Here is a 22855-nt window from a genome sequence, read left to right as displayed (position 1 = left end):
AGTTTGCATGCAGGCTTTTTAAGAGGAATGCGTGTTACTCCAGAAAATCTCAACCACACTCCTTGCTGGTTTTCACAGTCAGGAGTTGTGGGGACATCTCCTGCTGGCACTGAAACCCTGGGATGGGAAGCCTGGTGTGGGGCTGGGAACTCTTGCTCCTCATGGGGGAATTCTGCAGCCAAGTTATCCCTCTTGATTTTTAACCGCCATACATGAGTGTGAAACCAGCCCGTTCTGAGTTTCTGTCTCTCCTACTAGTCTTGAGGTGGCCCACTCTGTATGTCCTTAGTTGTAAGACTTCTGTTCAGCTGAATTGCAGGTGATTCTGTGATGGTTATTCTGTAGTTTAGTTATAATGTTGATGTGGCCATGAGAGGAGGCAAGCACAGAATTTGCCTACTCTGCCATCTTGACCAGAACTCTATGTCTCATGGGCCAATTCTTTAAAAAAACATAGCCTGCCAAAAATCTTATAAGAAAAAATAGATTATTTTAATATAATGTTTTTTTAATTGATCAATAATTAATAAACTTTCAAAACAGAAAATATCAGGCTGAGACAGGTTTACTGGTGAATTCTACCAAGTATTGAAGGAAGAAATTATAACAATTGTCTAGAATTTCTTTCAGAGGATAGAAACAAAGGAAGTACTTCCTAATTCATTTTTAAGGGGCTAGCATTTCCATAACATCAGAATCAAGCAAAAGCATTACAGGAAACTATGGACTAAATCTCTCATAATCATTGATGCAAATATCCTTAACAAAATATTAGCATAAGAAATCCAACAATATATAAAAAGAATTTTACACCAAGATCGAGTAAGATTTATTTCAGGTAAGCAAGACTGGTTCAACTTTTAAAAGTCAATTAATGTATTCCATCGTATTAACAGGCTAAGGAAGAAAACTATATGTGTTCTATTCATACCTATGTTTTCTCTATTTAAAAAAACCCTCAGGCACCTGGGGGAAATGCATCTGGTCTCAGTTCCACTTTGCTTCAGGGATATTGTCTTGAACAAGATAAAAAAACAAAGAGTTGACTGATTATGGCAAAATGTAGAACACTACTGAAGGGTTCCAGTTATGTCCTTGAATTAAAAGTCATTGATATATTTTTTCTTATGAGCATAACTTTTAAAATTTTACAGGTACATCAATAGAAATTTCAGGATTAGGGCATAGCTCAGTGAAAAGGCTATAATCCAAAGGTCAGCTGATATTTCATAATGAATTGTAAACTAATAAAGTGTTGATTAATGAACACAGACCTCACTCAGGGCAATTACAGAATATATACATATTAAGATATTCTGAAATATATGTAGTAGTATATCATATTCAGTTGAAAATCAGTCAATTTTCTTATAAATTATTATGTAATAAAGATGTTTGTAAATGAATGATACAAATTGAGTGGAAACACATATTTCACTACTTTAGATCACTAACTCCTTGTTGAAACACAAACATAACCCATTTAACGTTATTTTATATATTCAGAGGGTCATTTATTTGTCAAAAGGGAAGTTGAACTGCTTTAAGAATCTCATCATGTCATTTCTAATCATTTTTCTGAAAGTAGAGGATACGATCTAACATTCTACTAAATGCAAACTCATTTATGTACACTGCTACAGGATCCTAAGCCTTTAGAAATAATACAAATTTTCTTTGTAGAAGTAATACAAAATAATCCCTATTTGGGGATTCCAAAGCAAAAAGAGCAGATGGGAGTTTTTCGAAGCCATATTTCATATGTTTCTGAGAATTTACTATTGAATAAATCATATTTGTTAGCCACATTTGCTCTGATTCAAATCAAATTTAAATTTTAGTATTTTCGTTTTTAATATGTTTTTGCTAATGAACAAATAGATTAAAATTTTCAAATTAATATAAGCTTGGAAATACAGAGATTTTCAATATAAGCTGCAGATCATTTCTGAAAGAACCTTCTATTTAATATATTTAATCAAAATTTGAAAACCTCAATGTTGAAAACCCTTGACTAATATGAAAAATAATTGTCACAATAGAGGCTAGAATCAAGATGTTAGGTGTTTTTTAGAGATGTATACTAATTATGAGATTATGAGTTACAACTTGTTTACTCACTCCATTAATTTAGCCTTCACTGACAAATAGTGTCATTTTTACCAAATACTATTTGAAGAGAATTCAAGAAAAAAAATAGTGGGAGGGAGAGACTTCTATGGACACATATGACAAAGGCAAAATGGAACCTGGTCGTATACACTGTAGATAGTTTAGGGTTGTGTGCAACTATACTTCAATCTTGTCAGATTACAAAATGAGTTGACATTTAAAAAAATATCTTTCTGTACTTTTAGTTGAATCACAGAGTTAAATAATTATACCACGATGGATAAGTGAACCATCAAGATAAATAATTACTTTTTATTTTGGGAGAGATTGAGAAAATATTATATAGTAACCAATCAGGATGTGATAAGTGAAGAAATTAGCTTAAATTTTGAAAGATACAGTTTAAAGAGTAAGCATTAAATTGTTTGCATGTATATAAGGAGGCAAAAATTTTAAAGTAGCTTTCATGTACATAAAATTGTTAAAAGCTAATGAATCAAATTCTGCATATTAAAAGATATAATTTTTTTTCTCATGCAGGTAAGATTTTGACTACTACACCAAATGCAATAAAGAATTACATCCTGCATAGCACGTCATAATTAATAAAGGCTTGATGCTGCAAATTACCTTCCATGAGCACTGCATCATTCACACAACTGTTCTTACAAAAATTTAACCCAAGAATGTATATGATATTTTTCTACATTGCTCACATTTTGTTAAATACAATAAACTCCTGATAGTTTTCCTTCATTTCTTGTTCTTCTTTCTTAGTACAGTAAATACCTGATAACCTGCCACCATTAAGAAATTAAATAAAGGGTTAACTTTCTAGCTTAATTTTACAGAATGCTTTAACTATCTAGCTATAGAATTCTAAAATAAAAACACAAAAAGTAAAATTAAGCCATGCATTTGTTACCACAGTTGCAGCCTAAATGATTACTCCAGCCAAACTATCTATCAAAGCTACCAATAACTTGAAACATGGAGCTTCATCTCCTTTTATTTCTCTACCTATGCTCTAGTGAATGTTCTACATGCCTAGCATACTGCCTGGTATATAGAAGGTGAATGAAAGGAAAAAAAAGAAATGTCGTAAACAGCCCCTAAATTATTGAGAATTATCTGTTCTTTTTCTTTAAAATTTACATTATTTTGGTTGCACATACCAAAAGACTTAATCTGGATAAGTCTGAAGCACCTAGTAAGTTTCATCAAATAAATCATTATATTATATGTGAGCTTGACATATTTAACCATATGGGCTTAATCAAGCAAGCCTTTTCTAGATACCATTACAGGAAATAATCTATAATCTCATGGATGACACCTGAAATTATTCCTTCCTCCTATTTTATGTACATATTTAACAGACACTTACGTATATTTTTCCTGTGTACCAGGCATTGTCCTAAAAATGTTACAAATAATTACTCATTTAATTTTTAATACTGCCTCAGAGGTAGGTACTATTATCATTATCATCATCATTCCTGTTTTACAGGTTAGGAAACTGAAAAAAAGTTTAAACAACTTGTCCAGGATCATGTAGCTAGCAAATGATGAATATAGGGTTAGTCTCCATATTCTGGCTCAGGTCCACGTACTTAACCATCATACTTCTTCTAAGTATGATTTTACTAATCTCCAATTCTCTGATGACAGAATTATATCCTGTAGCCTTAACAGTTTCATTGTCATAATGTAATTTAAATTCAACAAACAACTTTTAATTAGAGTACAACTTTCATCTGGCCATGCAAGTATAAAATTCTGTCAATCTAAAAATAAAACTCCAGATGGAAGGAATTTTGCAATAGGTTCTTTAGATACTTATAATAATAAACCCACAGGCTGGAGAAAAACAGACCTGCCTTACACCGAATTTCATTCCATAAGTGAGATGTATCATTTTGAGGCTCCAGTGTATATTGTTATGTGTCAGTTGGGCACAACAACTAAAATGTCTGCTAATCAAGGTACTTGCCTGGATCGTACTGTGAAACAAGTCAGAAAAAGAAATATCATAGGACCTCACTTATATGTGGAATCTAAAAACATTGGACACATAAAAACAAAGAGGAGAAAAGTGAGTGCCAAGGGCTGATGGATTAGAGAAATGGGGAAATGTTGGTCAAAGTGTGCAAACTTTTAGTTATAATATGAAGTTCCAAAGATGTAATATATAGCATGGTGACTATAGTTAACAATACTGTGTTGTATACTTGGAAAATGCTATGAGAGTCAACCTTTAATGTTCTCACCATAACAACAACAATGCAGTAATTATGTGAAGTGAAGAATGTGTTAACTAACCTTATTGTGGTAAATATTTCCCAATATATATGTGTAACAAATAGTCATATTGTACACCTTAAACTTACACAGTGTTATATGTCAATTATATCTCAATAAGGCTGAAAAAATATATATTTGCCTGAGACTTTTGGAACACCTGATTGTTCTTCTAAGCTTCAGATAAATGGCATTTTTTCTCAGTCCAATATTTCTGATCCATCCAAACTTTCTCAATGTGTGCTATAGGCTGTGGAGAGAACTACATAATAGCTTTTACTAATGGCAGAAACTCCCTTTTGTCAGAGAGGATTACTGTCAGTACCAGGGAAAATAGAACTCTGAGCTCATTTGCTAGCATTTATTTAATATTCTACTCTAATATGTTCAAAACTGTAGCAGTACACAATGTCATAGGAAGATATAAATACTCACTGAATCCTTTTTGTACCTACAAAATAAACCAAATGGAAAACAAAAACCCAGTTTGTTTATTGTTGCTCAAACTTTCCCAAGATTCTGATATTATAAGTTATTTAACATTTCAGCTGACTTTGGGGACTTTTGGAGATTTCTCTGATGAAGAATGTTTCAGTGGCAGCCAAAGTATATTCTGGGCATGCTTGTCAATCCAAATAAAAGTAGCAAATAGATTTTTTTTGTTGCTAAAATGAATTTTCGCTGGACCTTAAAACTTCCTTTTTTATTATAGACTTGACAATCCAGAAAGAACAAATAATTTTTTTCTCCAAGACCATAAAAACTCAAAGTAAATATGGAAAATTCCTTGTTAATCCAAACCCGTTTGTCCCAGTGTCATCCGAGAAGATTTACCACAAGTAATCAACGGTACCTTTCCAAGTTCAGCTTTATGAGCTGTTTAAACAAGAGTGTAAAGTCAAAGGGATGACATGCAAAATTCAAAACAGCTGCTGTCTCCTTGTGGTACATTATACAACTAGTCTTAAGCAAATAATCTAATCATTCAGATCCTTAAATTCTAAGAAACTGTACAAATGGCCCCTGGTATTATTCTCATCACACTGTTATTATGTTGCTTTTCATTATTGTTATAATTCTATGGTGATGTAATGGTGTTATAACAGAGGAGCTGGGTCGCTTTGTGTATGGCATTCAGACTCATGCATTTAAATAATTCTATAATTTCTATCGCTATACTACTTATGCCAATCATCACATTCATATTCTATGTCTGATCTTTCATGTTATCAGTTGGATTCAAATCTTCAAAAGCTTACATTATTATTCCCTATAATTGCCGACTATGTATTATAAAAAACTTCTTGGTGATTAAGTACATGTGAACGCAATCTTATAAACGAGGCACCATTTGTTTCATTTTTTGTATTCACCTCTTTTCTCAATTTGCTTTCAAAAATATTCTGAGTGTTACAAAACCTATTATCTCATCCTTAAATAATTCAATAAAACCAATTTGGCTAAATAATAATGACCCTAATTTTTCCAGGCACACAAAATTTACGTAAGGCTGGCAACGCACTTTTAACTCATAAAAACCATCATGAAAGGAATGTAATTTTGCTTTCTGCAGCTTCTTGTCTCTCCTTGGAGAAACTATAAGCCCATAAAAAATCACAATATATGATTGCCATGCCTAGATTATTCACTCTCAAGCCTAAAGAGCAGAAGAGATTTCCTCAACCAAATCAATAGATAAAATTTAAACAACTTCAAGGCAGCAAACAATAAGTCACTTACAACAGAGTTAATGCTTATATAGAACATGCACAGTGGCTGATAATTTAAATAGGACCATGAGCTAAGACTACTATGTAGTAAAAAGCAGGCCATATTTTCAACAATTTTATAAGTTCAGCATCATATAAAGTTAGTCTTAGCATGTCTCATAACTATTCCATGGAATAGAAGGATAGCTTTTGAATTACATGGACACATTGCATATTCTATGTGGGAGTAGATCTGAAAGATCAAGAGGAGTGAGAGAAGAATGCTTTTCGTGGTCCTTGGCCTTTCATATTTCATTGTTAGAGGTGAATCAGGAAAAGATAATCTTTCAATGAAATGTTACTGGTACAAAAATAAGCATTTAGTTGGCTCTAGGATTAGACCTTCATGCCCAGTTGTCTTCTACAAACATTTACTCAAATCTTGCCACAATGTTGCATAAATTGAAAGGACTCTGTCATTATCATTCATTGAAATGAGATGGATTCTATAAAAGTCTGTTTGAGAAAATTCTGCATTCTATTGCAGTACTCATACAAAGAAAATTCTCATTTTCCTCTCTATAAGTTGTTTATTTTTATCTGATTGATCTTTATTAAATTCTAAAAGTTCTATGTTTTAGAAAAGAAACAGAGTCTATTTAGAAGTCAGCTTCAGAACAGTCATTTCATTAACAATGTGAGGGCCTTTAAGAGCCTTATCTTTTTTTTTTTCAATTATAGTATTAAAAATTAGAACTTTAATCCTTCAAAACACCTGTAGGTTACATTTGAAATCAGTCTTTTTCAATACTCCAAGTGTGTTTTTATTTTCTCAAATCAAAATAAGATTTCGCTTTCCTGAATCTTAGTAGACACAATATATAGAAAGCATGGTGGAGAGTGGGGAAATTCAATGGGTACAAGAAAATAATAGGGCCAAGTGAAACTGAATTCACAGAAAGAGAATATTTGCTCCGTTTATATGGTTTTGTTAACATCCCAATTTTTGTATTCATCAGAAAAAAGTATAAATGTCTCCTGTGCATTTTCTCAAGTCTACAAAATTTACAATTTTATAAAAAACAAATTCAGAGACTATCTAATATGGCCTTTATTTGTATAATTAACAACTTCTATATGCAATGTGCCATGCCAGGTGCTAAGGATATAATGGAAAGCAAGGTAGATCTGTCCCTGGATTAATGGAGCTATAGCTACATATTTAGCTTTTAATTCTCCAATCTATCTTTCATTTTTATAGAAGAGGAGGATTACCACTAAATATTATCTTCAAATGATAAAATACATTAATAAAAATAACAAGTTCAGGGACCAGCTCTCATAATATTGATACATGAGTGTCTAGACAAGTCTAGATTTTTAAAGATTTTGATATATTTTTCAAAAAAAATGAATAGGGAAGTTAATAGAAATTAAAACAATATGCTGCATGTTCTTGTCTGGTATGGAAATTCTATATTAACTAAGCCAGATGTTAAAAATAAGTTTTTTAAATAACTAAAGAGTACAGTACTAAGATAGCCTTTCACTCTAGGTCACTCATTTGACTGTTTTCCAGTTCTAATAAGAGACATTTTCACCTTGCTGCAGGAATTGTATTTGCAGAATTAAAATATCTCATTAACTCATAACATCATCGATAATAATTACTCATTTGTCTCAAGCAGACCAACAGTCAAATAGGCAATAGCAGTGTCGGCGTTTGTAAAAATAAAAACAAAACAATACTTTAAAACCTAAATTCAGTAACATTATGAGAATATGCAACTATAAATTATCATGAATTTAATAATCTGTATTTATGTTCATTCTTTTATTTAAATTTTTGCTCTGACATTTCTCGAAGGGAATAATCTTGATATCAACTTTAGGGGCTATAATTTAATCTTGAATATTCTACTTTTATTTGGGATTTAATACAGTATGTCTACATTGTATTTAAGCTATTGTCATATTAATTTATAAATTGTATAAGATCTAATAGTTCCATTTTATCTCTCTTGCTAAACCTTTTTTTTAATATTCTTAATGTAATAGTCTCTCATTGTAGTAAGTATAAATTTAATTGCAGTTTTAAAATAAACAAGTAGCCTTCTAACTTTTAAATAATATACAAACTGAGGTGAATTGAAATTTGAGGAGCCCTCCAAATCTTTTCATCATTCAATCTAAAAGGCCTTCAAGGTCAGTTTCGGCAATTAAAGAAATACTTATACTACCTCAGTCTTTTTCTGTCTAAAATAAACCTCCAACTATTACATTTTCTGGCAATAGAACATGAAAACTTAAATCCATACATATAACATAAAAATTTCACTTATATCGTCAATTTGGTCATTTGATTCAGATTTTTCTAGCGTTGGTTGCTTTTATTTCCATTTACTGAATTAAGTTAGTAAATATTTAATGGTACTTACCTCTTTTCATTTATAGTTGAAAGATTTACCATTATTTCATAACAACCATGGTTAGAAGAACACTTCTTTTTATAAACAAATTGTTCTTAGGCATTTAGAATCAGAATCAGCTTTAGTTATTGAAAAGAAGAACCTAAAATTTAGAGTATGTCCAAGTAATAAGCCAGACATAGTCTCTGAATCTGTGAAAATAACTTCCAATAAACTACAGAAAAACTCCTGTTTGTTTGTTTGTTTGTTTTGTTTTGTTTTGTTTATGCCTACAATACCCGGTCTTCCTAGGTAGTCTCTTATCCAAGTACTAACCAGGCCAGACCCTGCTTAGCTTCCGAGATCAGACAAAATCGAACATGTTCAGGGTGGTATGGCCATAGCCATTCTTAATATTGGCACCAAAATGGGCTTTTTTTTCCCTCACAGACAATCCATCACATACTGAAAACAAATTTATTTCATAGAAATAAATCATTGATAAGAAAAATAGCAAAAACCTTTCCCTAGAGTGGGAGAACTAATTTTCAACAATTTTCTGCTGATCAGAACCTCGAATTCTGAATTTATAAAAGATTTTGTATAGTTTCCAGTGTTATTTCTGGAAATAAAATAGAAAACCTACATCTCTCCCTTAAACATAAGACAATACTTTGTGAACCCATTAAGAGGTATGATCCATGTCCAATATACAACCAACCCTAGACTTCAATCTTGTAAGTTATTAAATGTAGCAAAGAGCTCCTATCATCTGGATTGAATTCTTTTGAATGATATAAGTGTAATCATATAAGTGTAAGACAAAAGAAATGATATAGATAAAATCTATTTTAAAAAAAGAAAATACATCAGCTCTCTATAGGGTCTAAATTGAATTTAATTTATTTTGATTAAATGTTTTTCTGGTTTCTTATTTGCGTATTTCTTATTTTTTATTTGTTTCTATCCTATTTTGTAAATAAAGGCAAATGAAAATATTCAAAGTGCATAAATACTTTGGGGAGATGCTGAGGAATGAGGATTAGACTGAGAATGCTAGTTCTACAAGCCAGCATTCTGGTAAGCATAATGAATTGAAATATTTAACCATGATAAGAAATGATTCTCTCTCAGTTTGAAAGAGAAACCTGGAGGCAAACAGAGAAATAAAGTCACAATTTCTTTTAATTTTGCAAATAAGCATGTAGAAAAGGAGAAATTATATATTTTTAAATTAAGTTTATTGGGATAACATTGGTAATACAATTATATAATGTTCAGGTGTACATTATAATTTAACCTCTGTATATTCTATTGTGTGTTTACCACCCAAAGTCCAGTTTCCTTCAGTTACCTTATATTTGATATCCTTTACCCACTTCACCCTCCCCTTACCTCCCTATATTTGACCCTCTTTACCCTGTCTACCTCTTCTCTCCTTCCCCACTCCCTACCCTCTGGTAACCACTAGTCTATGAGAAATTATATAATTATATAAATTTAGCAACGTTGTTCAAAGTTAAGAATACATTACATTACAAAGTTATCTAATGAATCTTCTACAAAAAAAACTTTTTAAAGAAATTATAGCTTTAAAAATATTCCTTCTGACGATTAACAAAAAACAATTGTCGAGAAAAACCCTAGATGACATAGCCAAATCAACCCTCAGAACTGGTGTAACTTGTTCATTTAAAAAAAAAATTATTAACATATAGTAGGCACACAATCTTATATTAGTTTCAGGTGTGCAACATAGTGATTAAACATTTATATACCTCACATATCGATCACCGCAATATGTCTAGTAACCACCTGTCACCGTGCAAAGTTATGTTATCGACTATATTCCCTGTGCTATACAATACATCACCATGGCTCATTTATTTTATAGCTGGAATTTTGTATCTCTTATTCCCTTTCACTTTTTTCTAGTGTGACTTATTCTCATGTGGAAAAAGAAAGCAAGTCAGAGTTTAAGGAAATAACTACCAAACAAAGGAGAAAGAGGGAACACATGAAGTGGAGAAAAAACTGCTAGGTGCATGTACATGTGCACACAGACACACACACAAATGCATTCACACTCCACATACACACACAGAGTAATGCTATCCCCATCAACAGAAGTAAACTACAGCAGTAACATCAACTTTAATACTGTAATAAATATGTTTTGCTCATCTAACTTTATGCACACACCAAGGTCATATAGAAAAGAGGAAAAAATAGCTCCATATACATCATTCAATTTCATGACTAAAATATTTACTATTTTTAAATCACAGCATTATTACCTAATTGTTCTAATATATCAGTCTCGCAAACATGCGGTTTTGGTTGTACAAGCATTCCATTGTATCAAATTATTTTTTGATCTTAAACAATTCCACCACCTGCACATTCCAGCTTTTATAATTTCCAACTTGCTCTTATACTCTTTAGAACCACTAGCATAGTTATTTTCTGCTGTCATCCTAGCCCATTATCTGGGTCATACCATACCTTAAAACTTACCTAACCTAGTTTATCACTTCTTTTAATAATTTATTCTTCATAGTTTTCCACCAGAACTCTTTAGACTAAGTAAAGATGGTCTTTTAACCCTATACCCCTAAATATAACTTAGGTCTAGTATGACAAATTCCTTTCTTATCTTTCAAGGGCTTCACCCAAATTGCACAAGAAAAGCTCTTCCTAGGATTCCAAAGATTGTCAAACCATTTCATTGCTATTCTTATTAATAATTTCTAAATATCTTCCCCCTTTTTGAAACATTCTCAAAAAATTCAAAGAAGGAAAGATCATTTTCCTGTATCCAGATGCAATCATCATATGGAACTCTCAAAATTAATTGTACCGTAGTCCCCCTAATCCATGGTTTCTCTTTCCATGGCAACTGAAAAATAAATGAGACATTCCATGAATAAACAATTCATAAATTTTAAATTTTGTGCTGTTCTTAGTAGTGTGATGAAATCTTATGCCATGCCGTGCCATTCTTCCTGGGATACAAATCATTCTTTGGTTCAACATATCCACACTGTATACGCTACTCATTCACTAGTCACTCAGTAGCCATCTCGATTCTCAGATCAACTCTCACAGTATTGCAGTGCTTGTATTCAAGTAATTCTTATTTTAACTCATACAGGCCAGAAAGCATAAGAGTAGTGATGCTGGTAATTTGGATATGTCCAAGAAAAGTTGTAGACTCCTTTCTTTAAGTGAAAAGGTGAAAGTTTGTAACTATCCGTGGACTCAGCCATCCACTCTGGGTCTTGGAATGTATTCTCTACAGATAAGAGGGGACCACTGTACATTTTTCTACTCCCCAAAATAATTTATCTACTGTCCTTACACCTAAAATACATTTAGCACTCCCATGTATATAATGTAAATATATTTAACTATTTGTATATTTCAATGTTTTCATCCTGATATATCCTTTGGCTATTGATATACATCAGACTTGTCTTCAATTTTAAAATCCTTCAAAAACACATCATCGTAGATTGTGCAGATCATCTGCACAATTCCTACCTAGCATGGAATGATGGCAAATGCGTGCTTATTGGATGGTATTCGATATGATAAAGATGATGAACCTGATCATTATAATTATTTTCTACAACTCACTATTTTTAAGAGTATGGAATTCTTTCTGAAGGCCTCAAGTGCAATAATGGTTGGCTGATGATTTGAAAAAGTTATTTGCAATTTGTCATTTGACTCACCACGAATACAGACTGATTAGTTAGAATACTGAGCTAAGCCAAGGCAAAGGTTTTGATCCCTGTGTGGGCCAACAATCACAGACTGTCTCCTAACACCAGTCAGCTTTCTGCAAAGGCACACTGTTGAGAAAAAGAGAGGCCTAGATGGGATAACATAGACTGAGCTAAAACAAAACAAAAGAATAATTTAAAAAGAACATCAAAAGCATGACTCAAAAGGGTGATTTTCATGTTTGAGGAACAATCAATTACAGGGTGGCCTTCCTACATAAATATCACAAAAGTTTCCAAATATGGCAATGCTATTCTCACTGTCAACTTCCTCTAGAAGAGGAAGGAAAACTATAGCCAAAGAAGGTGAATAATGGAATCAGAATATAAAACAAATCAAGGACAAAATAGTCTTTTAAAACTACCCTATCAGTTGATTCAGGGAAAAAGCAAAGAAAAAAAAATCAAATCAAATCTTGGATCCGCAACTTTTTCCCACCACAGAATATTTACTTGACTTGTTCCACCATGCATACTATATGTGTCAGTTCCTGTATGTTCTGCATTAAGTCAAGAAAAAGTCTCTTAATTGTAAAGATGGCATATTCTTAAATACTAACAAACAATGAACTGTATTTACACAGTGAGAATTTTTTCCTCCAATTTTCATTGTAGTTTCTACATGCACATTATTGGCATAAATTTAAAATTTTCAGCTTTATTCTGGCCCATTGCCTCAACTCTCCCCAGGGTGTTTCCCTCATTTTGTGTTTTCCATTAAACTACGAAGCTATTTACATAGCTGTAATATCAATGGTGTAAGCCTTTAAGTATTATAAATGTTATCCTGTATGACTAACCAGTACTTGTTTCCAGTACAGCCAGCTGACATAAACAAAATGTAAGTAATTCTTCCATATGTCTAAGAATGTTTTTCTCACCAGCTAAAAGCTAAGTAGCATTCCAAAAATTATTAGATTATTTTCATAATAGTAGTTGATTTGATAAAAGAAGGTGATGCCAAAACATTCATACTACAAAAAAATTTTTAATTAATTTATATGAATCACTAGCTAAGCCTCATTTCACAATAAAAATTTCTGTGCTGGAATTTGGATTTATCTTTCAAGAGGTTAACAAAACAAATAAATTCTTTTATGAGGTCTTTATTCAAATACCTTTAACCTGTTTCTCTTTCTAGCCAAACAGAATTGTTCTGAATTTCTCAGACACAATCTATGCTTTTTCATCACTTCACTCGTGCTTGTGCAATTTCTTCTATCTGGAACATCCTTAATCCTAATCTACACCCATTCAAATCAATCACCCTTCAAGGTACCACTCAACTACTCAGCTTAAGTCTTCCCTCAGCCATTAATAATCCTGGCATTCTTGATCTATCACTTTAAAGGGACTCTTAGCACCACCTAACTGCTGGGCTGCTTTAAAGATCTATGAGATAACATGTGTTAAACCACTTACTAAATTATAAAGCACTATACAATTGTGAACTACTGCTGTAAGCACTCTAAATAGACTTGCTGGATACATGAATGAAATTATCTGCTTGTAACCATGAAATATTTCTTTAATCTCCAAGCTCTATAAGGAGATGCCATAAAGTTTACATTTATAATTTAAAATTTACTTATACTCAAAATCTGTGTGCAAGTGTACATTATACAGTATTGTATGCTTTGGTCCATGATGAATGAAGAGAAAGGAAAAGTCTAGGAGAGAAACATACATTTTATGCTGGTATAAGTAGATAAAAATTAGCTTCCATGATCAGTTCCCAAAAATTCCTACATAATATGTAATTATTTACATTTTTCTTTAGGTTTGTTTCATTATAGAATAAGTCATTTAAAAATTTTAAGGGCAGCACACAATATATTTACCTTCATTGAAATTGTTCAAAATGTTCTTGGTTAAAATATTAAAATATGATCAAAATTATTAAAATCTAAGACAGAATACATAGGCTGAAAACTATTATTAATATATGTCTTAATAAAGCAAATAAATTTAAACGCTTACAATTTTTTATGTATTTATAATTATACATAAATGTAAATGAGGAATATTACTATTATTAACTTCTAACATTAAGCAATACACTTTAGGCACATGTGAATATGATTAAGGGTTAGACAGAGGGTAAATTTTCTGTAACGCAATTATAGCATAAAAATAGGCTACTGGGAAAATGTGACAGGTTCTGTTTTTTGTTCATGTAAATGTGTTCTATTACAAAAAGAAAAATGCTTGGGCACAAATACATGTGCAGTACTTGTGATTTTATTAGACAAGGCATAAACTCCATGGAATATTTTAAGGAAGCCCTCTCTAAAGATGCTAATTTATAATTCTGTAAGGAAAAGAAAGTGTGCATGTCTGCCTCTGTCACAAAAAATTATTAACAGTCTGCCTCCTCATTTATGCATCACAAGACAATAAAGTCATCAGTGATGTTTATTTCTGGTCAAAAGAAAAATATCTTATTCAGAGACCCAGAGCATAATAAAATATAGACACGTAGAAACTGCAGTTGAGTATTTAACTGGCATATGGCTCTGGCATCATGAGTTTACTGGCAAACCTTCCTATCATTGATTTACTAGCTGTTTTGCTTTATTCCTTAACTGTTTTTGTTCTCTCTCAGGAACTGAAGTCAATAGGAAAACTGAATAACTAGCGATGCTCATTATAGGTGAGACTGCCATTTATTGAGCCCCGAAAGGTGTAAGATCTCAATCTCCAAACAATGACCCATTGAGATACACATTATTTTCATTTTGCAGCTGAGGACACTGAGCTCACGGAGTTTAATAAATTTGCCTCAGGTCATAATAGTTAGAAGGAATAACGCATGTTATTTCTCTGATGGCAAAATCTATTCATGCTACCTCCTGAAACTGAGTATTACCTGTATGATCTTATAACTGACTCATCTCAATCCAAGAATCGGATCACCTACAAAAGCAACTATTTAGTGATGTTACAATTCCACATGATATTCTGAGACCCCCAACAGCTACGCTTCTGTGAAATTCCCATTCCACATTGCAAAAGCTAAACATGAGAAAGTTGCCTTTTAAACAATTATATTTAGAGCTCTTTATTCCCACCTTCCTGATAAATACATGTCTGCATTTTTTTGCTTCTATAAAAAGTAGAAATGTAATTTGCAATTTCAAGGTACTCAAAGTTGTTAAATAACAGAAAGCTTGTTCGTAAAAAAAATGAATACACATAAACACACACCTTGACAGTTTTTGTTTTTCAAACTGCAATAAGAAACACACAGAAAAATATATATGTAAAATACATATGATTAAGGCACTGAAGTTACTAAAATCAGAGGTAAGTGACTTGAATCTACTCACTATTAAAGTCAATTGTCTTGAGCTATACCTCTTGTACCCTATCCAGTCAATCTCTCCAGAACTTAATTGACCACTCATTTCTTCAAATAATTACAAAGTCACATTTATTTTCATCCCTCTGTGGAATTTCATTTCAAGTACAAAAAGATAGTTTTCTGTTTTTGCAATCTTGTTAAATTCCTAAATCTGTGTCCTTCAATCTCCCACATTTTGCTTGATTTTTCTCTGTTTCCCAGTTATGACCTTCATTTTGGTCCACCTGCTTCTCAATACGGGCCAGCAAACTTGTTGTTTGACTGAAAAAACAGAAATATAAGCAGAAAGAGATTGGTAATCTTTACTTCAAAGGGGAATAGAACTAATGAGCCATTTTCTTTCTCCCCCTCAGAAGCCTGGTAGTTTATAAAGTCAGTAATATCTTCTCATACAAAACATTTTGGTAGAGTTTCTCAGTGCATCAGGTGGGTAACTCTCCCAGACATCCTCTTACTAACAATCCCCACCCCCAGTTAGAGAAAATAGTCCAATTTCCCTCTCGTTAGAAATTCTCAACTAAAGCCAATGTAGAGTGGAACCACACATTTTCTCCAGCTGAAGTCTTGTGACAAGTAAAAATCACTCTGGTGACATTTTGTTTTTTATAAATTTAAGAGAAATCTTAAATGTTTTTAATATGATGCAGAAAATTAAATTCCAGTACCAAGAATAGAGGGGAGGGGAGACAGAAAATTAAATAGCAAATAAAGAACAGCTTTAAGAAAAAAATACACCAGGCCAAAATCAAAATCAAGATTATCTCCTGAGCTAAGATCAAAAATTCATGATGGCCTATTGTGTACAACTAAGATGTTATAGAACTAGAATAAAATTAAAGAGGTAACTCGTAATTCCCTTTCTCTTATCACAGGAAAAATTAAAGAAAAAAATTATAATTAAACAAAATAAAAACAAATGTGACTGGTCTGTTTTTACTAGGGCTCTGTTCTCCAATGATGAATGTGCACCACTGAGACAATGAGGAAACTACATGACTTTGACTAGGTGTTTTTAACTGTTTTCTTTATAAATGGGGCATAAGTTGAACAAAAATAAGAAAAGGAGAAAGAAAAGATCCCAACTATGATCATCTCAATCTGCTTTAAATCTCATTTTTCTAACAACAATAATCTATTTAATAGAACAAATGACACATTGGCAATAAATCTAAACAAGAAGGACATCATCTTCTCATAAACTAACACTCGCTACTCTTGCCGAAGACTTATAGCTCATAAAACCATTCTCATTTCCTAAGCACAACTTTGACACTAAATTTTATGGTTAATATGGATGAATAGGCCCAGAAAGTGTGGCAGAACCACAGACTGTACCATCAATTAAAGATTCTCAGAAACAGGACACAACAAGGGCACCATGGTCAGAATAGTGAAAATGTTCTTCAGGGTAAAAAGGGTAAATTAGGGCATTCATTAGGAAAGCAAAAGATGAGAAAAATAAGCGAAACCAAGATCTGCATCCCAGTTTTAAACACATTTAGTTTGTAATTTGAGACAACAAATTTCAAATTGACATGGGGAATTAATCTAATACCAAGAAACTGATATCAAGTTAATGGCAAGAAATCCATCAAGCAAAAAACCAAATTATCGAAAAAGTGTCACTGGAAGATTATTTTTCTAATTCTCAGACATGATAGGATGAAACTGATTTAATTTCCCATGTTTTTTTTGTGGAGGCTTGTGTAATTCTCACTGTATCTATGGAGTACAAGACTATTAGAAAAGCAAGTAGTTCCAACTAGGAACAGCTGCTATTTTCTAATTAAAATTCACAAGACCAAAATATTAATTTATTAGGCAACAATGTTTAATTTAAACAGCCAGAACAACATTTTCTAGCAAAGCATTATTTTTATAAGGCAGTTTTCATGATTATATGGCATAAATAATTTAATGTGACAAAACAGTTTGTTGTCTGCTGTTAATATGCAAACAACTTCATTCCATATTGAGAAATAGCTATTTAATATAAATCTAAGTGTAAAGGATTGTTCCTTAGTAAAAACTGAACTTCAATAATAACTTCTAAAATATTTCATTTAATAAAATATTGCTGTCTTAGACAGTGGAAAGATTATCTTTTGCTATCAAAGAAGCAAGTTAATAAAGTGACAATAACAAAGTGATATATCTGTCAAAGTTTATAGATAAAGATGTCGAGCTATAGGTTATCAGCCTACAACATTGACACTGTTCATATATCATAGCTCCCCAACACACCCTGTCAGCACTGTTTATTTTCAGTCAGGGGTTAAATAATGAGCACGTAGTAAGAATGCCTTTGGGGAACCACTTTGTCTTACATACTGTTCACTTGTTTACTTCAGAGAAAGTTTCAGTTGCTTTTGTTTAGTCTTTTGTTTAGACAGATGACATTTATCAATTTGAAACAAACTTTAGGTCAACTAAATGAAAAATATCAGTTTTATTCCTTTTCCCATATTTGCTATATTACTCTTTGTATATCAATTATGAAGTGCCACTCTGCCCAGGTTTACTCCAAGTGCTTCAGTCATCATTGGTTGCTTAATTATGAATAGTCTTTTAAATAGTCGCCTCACACCTCATGTTACCTAAGAAGGATAATAGCAAATGTAATGGTCTGTAAAAATAACTAAAAATTTTTCAGCTTTGTATGAGTAACTTGACAAACCATCAGCAAGGAAAAGTGATGGTTAGTTCTCTCTATTCAATAGATAATTAGTCAATATTCCTTTACCTTTGCTAATCTCAAAAATCAAACTATTCCCCTGGAGTATCCTGGAAGAATAAAAGAAGGTAGTCTCTTGAAGGACCTGTAGTAAAGACTAACCATACTTCTATTTAATTTAATATCACTTTCTGTCCTGGTCCAACCATTTCTTTTACTCAATTCATATTTATTTGATGATTCATTTATTTGCTTTAGATATTTATAAATAATATGCACAATATTGGATCTAGGGTATCAAAACAATTTTCTTGCCACCTGTCCTCTAGAACTTTACAGTGTAGTTAAAGAAAAAATAAAACATATTTGGTATATGTGACTAATAGTAATTCAAGGGCTTCCTTATGTCCAGATCCTCACAGGAAGAGCTACAAAGTGCACATCCCAGAAGAGCTTTTCCCAGATAGTTTCTTTCTATTCCACTTCAATTCGACTCTTACTTCTCAAATCCCAAGATATTCACACAAATGCAGGTGTTTTACGTATGAAGTTAGTATAATTTCTAATTGAAGTTCCTATCACAATCCTAGTTAAATGATCCAATATGATACTTTTGTGTAAGAACAACATTTATATGAGAATAACAATTTTAGAGAATCAACAGTGTTATTTACTTTACCTATATTGCTTTTTCTTTCTAACTTTAAGGTAGGGAGAGGAATCCTTTCATATTTTCACACAGCACTTGAATTATACCAGTAGCATAACATTTAACATATTATAAAAAATGTTATCTACGACTTTCCACTTTCTTCCAGCTACCTGAACCCAATATCCGCAACACACTGAATTACTTGAAAGTAGAGAGCAAGTTAACATTCATTTTTGTATCCTTTATGTCCAACACGATTTCTGGCATATAGTAGATGCTTGTTAAATTTTGTCACACATCTGTCACTCATCTGGTTATAGTGCACTCAAATGTTATCACAGGCTAGACTTTAGTTTTATTTGGTGCAATTGAGAATCCATCACTATTTAATTGTATGTAGTACCAATAGTATAATTTTGTTTTGAACCTGAGGCACTGTGACTTTGACTAGCACTCCAGCTGTGCAGTGCAGTAAAAGAGGTACTGTACTTTCAGTCAAATGACATGTCAGTTACTAATTATAGAACCCACAGTTTTGTTTCCTTAGCTGAAAAGGGGGGGAAAATAATATCTATTATTGCCCTCTTCCCATGGATGTCCTGAAAAAAGAAATGGATTGAGAGTATCAGAAAGCTTTGTAAAATAGAAAATGCAAGTCAAAGAAGCATCATTTTCAATTGCTCAACCAATTTTTCTGAAGAACTATTTAATTCTGCTGTAAAATCTTCATTCATCTTTGAGAATGAATATTCTGCCTAATTTCTTTCATATGTAATACCCATTACTTAAAACTTTGGGCTTCAAAACCCTAGAAAAAATTGCCTCAACTGACTTATCAAAACTTGTTCCCTTTCTTTCTCTGCATCTTTGGGTATGGTGTATCCCAATTTAGAAGCTCTTCCAAATCCATCAGCAATTGAATATATCTCAAGATTTTACAAAGCTCAATGCCATTCTCTTATCCATGAAGTCACAAAATATTCTAGGCCACAGTGATCTTTCCCTCCTCAACACTTTTATCTGTATGATCATGTCAAGTTCATAATCACAATCAATTGAAATTTAAAGATTTTGTATTATAATAATAAAAAGTTACCTTTTGCTCAATTATAGCTATTCATGCATTATATCTTCTCACAACAAAGCAATAAAGTAGGGAATATTATTATATTTTTCTATAAATAAGAAAAGAGAGCCTCGACAAGATTACATAAGGCAAAAGGTCACATGGCAAGTGGCAGAGTTAGGAATATAAATCCAGATCTATCATGTTCATTCAATTTTGCTATGTTGTTTTCCCAACTGAATTTTCAAACTTCCAAACTTTATTCCCCACTCCTATTGATTCTCAGTACTGTTGATTAATTAATGAATGAATGCACTGTTTTATTTGCTTATCATATTATTGCATTAACTAAAACTTTTCAAGTTAAATCACATTAGTTCAAATTTCTGTGTTTAAATTGTTTTACTCTAGGTGGCCAGAAAAGAAGAAAATAAATTAATCCAGTCTGACACATCCTAAAGTTTGTGTTTCATGAGTTGATTAACATGCATTTTTCACCTCTACATGTTCCTTTTAGGTCTTTAAAATTCTTCAGATAAGAAGTGTTCAATTAAAAAATCTAGAGTATATAATGTTAATAAGTTTTTATTTTAATTTGGATCAGATACATATGCTATTCTCTGCAGAAAGTGAAATAGGGATGTAGATCTGTTTCTAATGTTAGAACAAAAGTGAAAATATGAAATATATTTTTCCTAGCATTAACTCAAAGTTTTTATAAGGGTTAGTCATTCTCTTGTATATTCTGGAAATACTTTAGCATTTCTAAACTAACATGAATTATACCTATGTCTTAAGTCATGTCAATATAAACTGAAACCATGCCAGTTTCATTAGCAACACCCCTAACGTACTTCTTAATTAAATTTACAATACTGTCAATACCATATTTTAGGTTTAGTGTTATTTTTAAAATTGAGAGTCTTATGAACACCTTTTCTTCCTATAATTCTATTATTTCCCTCATTATAAAAATGCGACATGTTCTTTGGATAAAGTAGTTTCTTTCTATTTAAGATGAAACAATAAACTCTATATGTAACATATCTCTTATTACTTAAACTTGTTACAGACCTATATTGCCCTCAGTAATAGAAAACATTTATATATTTATTTTTAATTGCTTGAATAATTTATGGCAAAACTATTATTCTTTACTAACTGTGACTTGTCCTATCCTCATAGGTTGTTAAAATAGTGTTAAATATAATTTTTTTTTTTAGTATTTTCATTACATCATTTAGTGCATTGGATGAAAAAACTGCTTTTTTTCAGGATTCCTTGTAGGCTTATATTACTTCATTCTGTCATAATGGAATTACATTTTCTCATTTTGTGCAATCTATACTGCGAATATACTTTTTTTTTTTTTTAAAGAAACCTTGTTTCTCTGAAGAATAAACCAGGAATGTTACAATTCATCATTTAAAAAAGTGACTATTTTTGAAGTTTTGCTTCCTATACAAAGAACGTCCTGTACACTGACTTTTCCCTTTTCTCCAGGAATTTACAAATATAGTAAGGCAAATACATACAAAACAAGGAGAGCTGTGCATTCCCACACTCTCATTCAATCTTACTTATAGGACTTACAGTCTAGTTGAGTGAATTAGACCTACGTAGACCACAGTTAAAGGAGTTATTAAATGGTTAAAATATGAGTCTACTCTGATGTTGTTTATTTGCTTTCCCACACCCATCATACTACTGGGCTAGAAGTGAAGTAGGTTTCTTCCTCGCTCCTCATTATTGCTTTCAGATCGTTTTTACTCTCTTTGGATCTCATGCTATCAAAATATATCATCAAATGGCCCTCCTTTTTAAAGTCATCCACTGATTTACAGGTCATTCTTTCTAACTCTGAAAATTTTAGCCACCTGGATTACTCTCTGACTCTATAAGTAATCCTGTTATAATCCATGGTTTGAATATCCTAGTAGAAAAGATCCTTCCACAGCATAATTATGTTAAAACTTAAGTAACATCATGGCACTCCTTTCAAAACGCTCTAATGGCTTCTCATTTCCTTAAAATTAAAAACAGGTATACATATTCTGGCCCCTTGTTACCTCTTTCATCTAATCTTCTACAACTGTTTCCCTCATTCACTCCATTCCACACTGGCTTTCTTGTTGGTTTTTGAAGTTAGTCAAAGCTCCTATCTCAGGACCTATGTGCTTACTGTTCTCTGTGCCTAAAAGATTCTTCCTTTGGTTAGCCACATGACTGATTCCTTATGTCCTTCAGGTCTTGCCTTAAAATTCACTTCAGTAAGGGCTTCCCTTAACACCTTGTCCAAAATTTCAATTCACCCCCTTCTTCAAATTTCAAATCCCACTTTTCACCTTTATTTTTCTCTTTAGCACTTATTACTATATGATGTAGTATACATTTTACTAATTTATCTTGTCTGTTGTCTATCTCAACCCACTAGAACATAAATTATTTGTGAGCAGGAATTTTTTTTTTCTTTCTGTTTTCTTTATAACCATATGTCGAGTACCTAGAACACTACCTGATACATGTGGGAACTCAATAATTTTTTTTTAATGAAAGAAAGAATAAATATGAGACATGCACAACAAAAAGTGTAAGAAGAGTTCGAAGAAGAGGGAATATTTTCTGGTGTTCCCTTCTCTACAACAAAGGGTGCATGGAGGAGGTGACTTATAATCTCAGATGGAGGAGGCAGAAAAAAAAGATAATTATAATAAAAGGCACTTTTCCTTTATAATTCAAGAACTGAATTTAACTATATTTAAATATCACTCAAGTTGCTTA

General features: G+C 32.1%; 1 protein-coding gene and 1 pseudogene across 2 annotated transcripts in view; both read right to left on the bottom strand.

The window, feature by feature from the left end:
• DACH2 (dachshund family transcription factor 2) overlaps window positions 1-22855 on the bottom strand; it is a 688009-nt gene that overhangs the window by 449491 nt on the left and 215663 nt on the right. The gene's annotated exons all lie outside the window — the stretch shown is intronic.
• LOC112471779 lies at window positions 8818-8936 on the bottom strand (annotated as a pseudogene).

The sequence above is a fragment of the Pteropus alecto genome, unplaced genomic scaffold (genome assembly GCF_000325575.1).
Source record: "Pteropus alecto unplaced genomic scaffold, ASM32557v1 scaffold231, whole genome shotgun sequence".
In the NCBI taxonomy this organism is placed as follows: Eukaryota; Metazoa; Chordata; class Mammalia; order Chiroptera; family Pteropodidae; genus Pteropus; species Pteropus alecto.
Note: the sequence above shows the minus strand (reverse complement) of the source record. Positions and strands in the feature narration are given on the sequence as shown.